Here is a 7,294-nt window from a genome sequence, read left to right on the forward strand (position 1 = left end):
CAAGCATTGGATCACTGGAAATGGACCTGCCCTGGAGTCGAAGGATGCCCAGGTCAGAGCCACAGATCTTATTGGCTCTAAGCTGAAAAGCCCTTCACTCAGCCCAACTTCCAAAGTGACCACTGCAGCTGAGGGGACGGCCAAGTAGGGTCAGCAACATTTCAGGCAGAACTGTAAATTTCTTGTTAGAGATTCCACCTGCCTTTACCTGGCCAGCTCTCCTCTCAGGCCAGCCAAGTAATGAAAGTCAACAGAGTGCCTTCCCCTAGGAGGTTCACTCCTCCCTTAGTATGTACCCCATGTGAAGAGATAGATAGGTCTGGGCCTCTTAACTTACAAGGCCTAAAGCCCACCAGATTATTATCAAGCCCCTTCTGTCAGGTTCTATTTGCCTCTCAATCAGAAAAATTAATTGTAGCTTAGCACCTTTCTTAGCTCCTCTAATAATGACTCTGTCCTTTCTTCTAGACCCTGTCTAGTGCACTTGGGCCTCATTCCTTCGTAATCATAACCTCTACTCTACCACCAATGGCTCTACTCCCAACCTGTGTGTACTGGTGTTCCTCTTCCCCACTTAATGCTGTATAATTGTTCAAACCTGGTAAATGCCACTCTTAGGATCATTGGTTACTATCCTCACCCTGTCTTTTATGACCTTGTCTAAATATGATCAGAGTCGGCAAACTTGGAAGGCTTCCATAGCCTTGGCAACTCATGACGAGAGCCTAGGGTGGTTACTGGCGCCATAAACTAGAGTGTCAATTTGTTAGGTCAACAAAAGGAGTCACTGTGCACTTGCTCCTCATGTGGGATCTCTGTCCTTAATGTGCTGTACATTGTGATTTAATGCTATGACTAGTACTCAAACAGTATGTTTCACTTTGTGTTTCTATGTGGATGCAAACTGTTGAAATCTTTACTTAATGTATACTAAATTGATCTTCTGTAAACAAAGAAAATTGAAAATGAATCTTGATGTGAATGGAAGGGGAGAGGGAGAGGGAGAGGGGAGGGTTGCGGGTGGGAGGGAATTTATGGGAGGGGGAAGGCATTGTGATCCATAAGCTGTACATTGGAAATTTATATTCATTAAATAAAAGTTAAAAAAATATAGTGAAATGCACAAAAATCCTCAAGAAAACCCAAAGTAAAGAGGCTGTTGCAAGTTCTCATACTGAATTAGCCACTGAAGAACCAGATTGTTCTCATTTCATCCACCCATAACTGGCCAAATTGTGAGGAATTCCGATTGAGTATAACCAGAAAATTGCAGACAAATTCATTTTGCATAAAACTAAAGTCCTTCTGTTCTATGAAAGGCTTAACTTTCATCTTCACAAACACAAACATCATCTTGGTCAATGTTGCCTGTATATTTTGATCCATAAAACTCCATTTTATAGTGTGCTTGCATATGAAAATATACAACATGTAATATGTTGTTTCTTTGGTAAGAATAAATAATGAATGAAAGAGAAATGGCAACAAACAAATTAAAAACCAGAAGACATGGAGGGAATTGCAGATGAACAATTGGCGTATTGGTTGATGCACCCAAAAGTGTTAAACCAACCTGGAATTCCAGAAAGCCCATTCCCATGCCCTGATTTAAAAGACCATTCATCCAGTTACCTCAATTCCGTTATCCAACATGAAATACAATGTAACATCATAAAATTAATTAAAATAGTGGAATACACAAAATATATGCAAGAAAGCCCAAAGCAAAGGGGCTGTTGCGAGATCTGAGATTGTGTTAACCACAAAAGAACCTGAGTTGTTTCATTTCATCCTCCTAAAACTGGCCAAATTTTGGAGGAGTTATGATTGATTCTAACCAGAAAATCACAGGCAAACTCATTTTGCAGAAAACTAAAATCCCTCTCTTCTATGAATGGCTTAAATTTCATTTTCAGAAACACAAACATCATCTTGGTCAGTGTTGCCTGTAGATTTTGAACCACAATATTGCAGTTTGTAGAGTGTTTTTATATCAGAATGGATACTATGTCAAAACTGTTGGTTTTTTTTTTTCCAGAATAACTAATGAATCAAAGAGATACAGCAAGAAACTAATTAAAAACCAAAAAAAGGATGAATTGCAGATGAACAATGGACTTATCAGATAATGTGCCCCAAACTATAAAAACAACCTTGAATTCCAGAAAGTGCAATCCTGTGCCCTGATTTAAAAAGACCATTCTTCTAGTTACCTGAATTCCATTTTCCACTGTGAAACAAAATGTAACATCATTAAATTCATTAAAAATAGTGAAATACACAAAAATATGTAAAAATCCAAAGCAAAGAGGCTGTTGCAAGATATGGTATTGAGTTATCCACAGCAGAACCAGATTTTCTTGTTCATCCACCCATTACTGGCCAAATTGCTGAGGAATTCCCATTAATTTTTACCAGAAAATCACAGGCAAACTTTTTTTTGTGTGTGTGTGTGTGTTTTCCTTTTCTGTGCTTACAAGTTGTTACTGCTTGAATTCCTTAATTAGTGGAGGGTTATCCCTGTTTGTAAAATTAAATTTAAAGCATGTCATTGTAATAATAATAAGAGGAAATAAGAAAGGAAAGAGGAGGGAGGTAGACACTAACAGAGAGAGGGTATAGTGGGAAATTTCATTATTCTTTTAAAGCCATGTATGTCAAATACATGAAAATTGTTCCTCTCATTTACAGTTTTTATTTTTTACAATTTTTTATTTGTATGAAAGACAGAGTTACATAGTGCAGAGGCAGAGATGGAGAGTGAGAGAAAGAGAGAAGTCTTCCACCTGCTGGTTTACTCCAAAATGGGTCACAACAGCAGGAGCTGGGTTTATCTGAAACCAGGATCCAGAAACTTCTTCCAGGTCTCCCATAGGGGTGCAGGAGCCCAAGGACTTGGACTATCTTGTAATGCTTTACCAGGCCACAGCAGGGAGCTGGATCAGAAGTTGAGCAGCCAGTTCTTGAACTGGCAGCCATATGGAATGCCGGCGCTGCAGGTGGCACCCTTAGCTGCTATGCCACATTGCTGGACCCTCCATTTATTTAAATAAAAGTTATTTATAACTGGTAAATCCAGTATAGAAATGAAGATATATAATTGAACAATGAACTTAGGAAATAAAGTTCAAACACACTAATAATAAAAAAAATTCAAAACAACAGTAGATGACATTTTAATGACTCAATTGATGATTCTTTTTTTAGCTTTTTTAATAAATATAACTTTTTCAAGTACAGCTTTTGGATTATAGCAGCTTTCCCACCCCCTAACCTCCCTCCCACCTGCAACCATCCCATCTCTCACTCCCTCTCCCAACCCATTTTTCATCGTCATTTTCAATTATCTTTATATACAGATCTACTTAGTATTTACTAAGTAAAGATTTCAACAGTTTGCAGCCACATAGACACACAAAGTATAGAGTACTGTTTGAGTATTAATTATGCCCTTAATTCACATAGTACAACACATTAAGGACAGAGATCCTACATGGGGAATAAGTGCACAGTGACTCCTGTTGTTGATTTAACGATTGACACTCTTATGATGTCAGTAATCACCTGACACCCTTGTCATGAGCTGCCTAGGCTATGGAAGCCTCTTTAGTTCACCAACTCCGATCTTTTTTAGACAAGGCTACAGTCAAAATGGAAATTCTCTCTTCCCTTCCATTCTTCCCACTGGGATCTCACTCACAGAGATCTTTCACTTAGGCCGTTGTTTTTTTTTTTTTTTTTTTGCCACAGTTTCTTGACTTTCCATGCCTGAAATACTCTCATGGGCTTTTTAGCCAGATCCGAATGCCTTAAGGGCTGATTTTGTGGCCAGAGTGCTGTTTAGGACATCTGCCATTCTATGAGTCTGCTGTGTATCCCACTTCCCACGTTGGATCATTCTCTCCTTTTTTTTTTTGACAGGCAGAGTGGACAGAGAGAGAGAGACAGAGAGAAAGATCTTCCTTTTTGCCGTTGGTTCACCCTCCAATGGCCGCCGCGGTCGGCGCAGTGCGGCTGGTGCACCACGCTAATCCGATGGCAGGAGCCAGGTGTTTATCCTGGTCTCCCAAGGGGTGCAGGGCCCAAGGACCTGGGCCATCCTCCACTGCACTCCCTGGCCACAGCAGAGAGCTGGCCTGGAAGAGGGGCAACCGGGACAGAATCTGGCACCCCGACCGGGACTAGAACCCAGTGTGCCAGTGCTGCAAGGCAGAGGATTAGCCTGTTGAGCCACGGCGCTGGCCCCATTCTCTCCTTTTTAATTCTATCAGTTAGTATATGCAAACAATAGTCTTGTTTATCTGATCCCTTTGACACTTAATCCTATCATTTTGATCAATTATGAACTGAAACTGACTTTGACTAGTGAGATGGCATTGGTACACATGCCACCTTGATGGGACTGAATTGGAATCCCCTGGCACATTTCTAACAATACCATTGGGGTAAGTCTGATTGAGCATGTGCCGAACTGTACATCTCCTCCCTCTCTTATTCCGACTCTTATATATAAACTACTTTCAATTTAAAAGATCATTAGTCCTGAAGAAAGGACCTAGATTAAATAACTTTAATTCTTCTGGAAAAATCTTTTTTTTCATTGTATTTAAGGTCTGCAAGTTTCATGTATTTCATATATACAGATTTCGGAACATATTTTAACATGATTAATACAGTAAGGTTGTTGGTTGTTCATGAGGCTATTTCCATGGCTTAAATCCCCTAACACAAGTCCCCTCTCTCCCATTCACAATCTTTTCAGTTTTCAATAATAACTTTCATACACAGTTTTCATTTAAAAATAAATGAGAGCTCATTTGGGTGCCTAATGCCTCACTTCAAATCCAGCTTCCTGCTAATGTTAATTCTAATGCTTCCATCAGTAGAGGATGGCCCAAGTAGGTGGGCCACTGCCACCCCAATAGGAGACTCAGATGGGGTTCCAGGCTGCTGGTTTCAGGGTCAGACCCAGCCTTTTTGGTCATTTGAGGCAATAAACCAGAAGTTGGAAGATTTTTCAATATCTCTTCTCTCTCATTCATGGGCTTTTAAAAATATTTTATTCATTTGAAAGAGTTACAGAGAGAGAGAGGTCTTCTTTGCTTGGTTCATTCCTCAAATGGCTGCAACAGCTGAGGCTGGGACAGGCTGAACCAGAAGCCAGGAGTTTCTTTCAGGTATACAACATGGAGGCAGGCATTCAAAGACCCAGACCATTCTCCCCCACTTTCCCAGGTGCATCATCAGGGAGGTAGATGGGACAAAAACTGGCACCCATGTGGGATGCTGGCACTCCAGATGGTGCCTTAATCTTGCTGCACCAAGCACTTCCCTCTATTTATTTTAGAGGCAGAGTTGGAGAGGGGGGGAGGGAGAGAGAGAGACAGAGAGAGAATCTTGCAGTATCTGAGGCTGGGCCAGCCAGGAGCCAGGAGCCAGGAGCCAGGAGCCAGGAGCCAAGGGTTTCATCCTGGTCTCCCATGTAGGTCCAAGGTTTTGAACACTTGTGTCACCCTCTGATGCTTTCCTGGGTGCATTAGCATCAGCTGGAATGGATTTGGGGCATGAACCATTGGATGGAAGACTTTTCTCTCTGCCTCTCCCTCTCTGTCTGTAACTTGGCCTCTCAAATAAATAGATTAATCCCAATTAATGTTAACTATTTAAACCAACTGAAATGATGATATTCCTCCCAAACTCCTATTAAGCAGTTAGCATGATCTTAATTATAAAATCAGAAAAAGATACAACAAATAAAGTGGACTATAGACCAATATCTCTGATGAGCATAGATGCAGAAATCCTCAACAAATTACTATGAAATAGAATCCAACACCATATCAGAAAGATCATTTGGAGAAGCGGCTGAAGCACTGAGTGGAGGAGGCAGGAGCTGGAGCGTGAGAAGCAGCTGGGTGGGCACCATGGCCGGGATCACCACCATCGAGGTGGTGAAGTGCAAGATCCAGGTTCTGCAGCAGCAGGCAGATGACGAAGAGGAGAGGGCCAAGTGCCTTCAGCATGAAGTGGAGGGAGAAAGGCGGGCCCAAGAGCAGGCTGAGGCTGAGGTGGCTTCCTTGAACCACAGGATCCAGTTGGTGGAAGAGGAGCTGGATCGTGCTCAGGAGCACCTGGCCACTGCCCTACAAAAGTTGGGAGAAGCAGAAAAAGCTGCTGATGAGAGTGAGAGAGGTATGAAGGTTATTGAAAACCGGGCCTTAAAAGATGAAGAAAAGATGGAACTCCAGGAAATCTAACTCAAATAAGCTAAGCACATTGCAGAAGAGGCAGACAGGAAGTATGAAGAAGTGGCTCGTAAATTGGTGATTATTGAAGGAGACTTGGAACGCACAGAGGAACGAGCTGAGCTGGCAGAGTCCCGTTGCCGAGAGATGGATGAGCAGATCAGAATGATAGACCAGAACCTGAAGTGTCTGAGTGCTGCTGAGGAAAAGTACTCTCAAAAAGAGGACAAATATGAGGAAGAAATAGATTCTCACTGATAAACTCAAGGAGGCAGAGACCCGTGCTGAATTTGCTGAGAGATTGGTAGCCAAGCTGGAAAAGACAATTGATGATTTGGAAGATAAACTGAAATGCACCAAAGAGGAGCACCTCTGTACACAAAGGATGCTGGACCAGACTCTGCTTGACCTGAAAGAGATGTAGAGCACCCCAGTCCCATCCTGCCACTGCTCCTCCCTCTGACCCTGACTCCACCTGAGGCCAGCCTGCCCGGAGCTGACCTCTAAACTGAGGGCTGATCTTTTAACTGGAAGGCTGCTTTCTCCTTTTGCCACCCACCTCCTCTGTCGTTAGACCCCACCCCCATGTCTTTTTCACCAAACTGTCTCTGCCTCTTCCCAGAGATTCCAGTGGGACTAGAAGCTGAGCGCTTTTGGGAACAACATTTAAGGGAATGTGAGCACAATACAAAGTTTCTTTAAAAGCATATTGTGATGTACACATTTTGTAATTACCTTTTTTGTTGTTGTAGTGACCATTTTGTAAAACATTCCAAGTAATTCCACACTCTGAAGGAGGAATCTAATCCTTTTCTTACTTTTTGAAGGTGACTTTTCAGCTTAACGCATAGTGCCCTGTCGACAGAGCAGGGAAAGAGGTGTTGGGTCTGCCTTACTGGGTGCCAGACAGAGCCCAGGAAAGACGCCTCTGTGGGGAACCTCACTGCTCTGTACAAAGCATCAGCCAAACCAGAAAGGTGATTCTGGGAGGAGTTGGCCAAATACAAAAACCCCTCATGCTGTTCAGGCTTACAGCTTTAAGGTATCTT

At 42.3% G+C, this 7,294-nt stretch overlaps 1 pseudogene; it reads left to right on the plus strand.

The window, feature by feature from the left end:
* Window positions 1–5,924: 5,924 nt before the first annotated feature.
* LOC133776623 (tropomyosin alpha-3 chain-like) lies at window positions 5,925–6,920 on the plus strand (annotated as a pseudogene).
* Window positions 6,921–7,294: the final 374 nt, after the last annotated feature.

Source organism: Lepus europaeus, chromosome 18, assembly GCF_033115175.1.
Source record: "Lepus europaeus isolate LE1 chromosome 18, mLepTim1.pri, whole genome shotgun sequence".
Classification (NCBI taxonomy): Eukaryota; Metazoa; Chordata; class Mammalia; order Lagomorpha; family Leporidae; genus Lepus; species Lepus europaeus.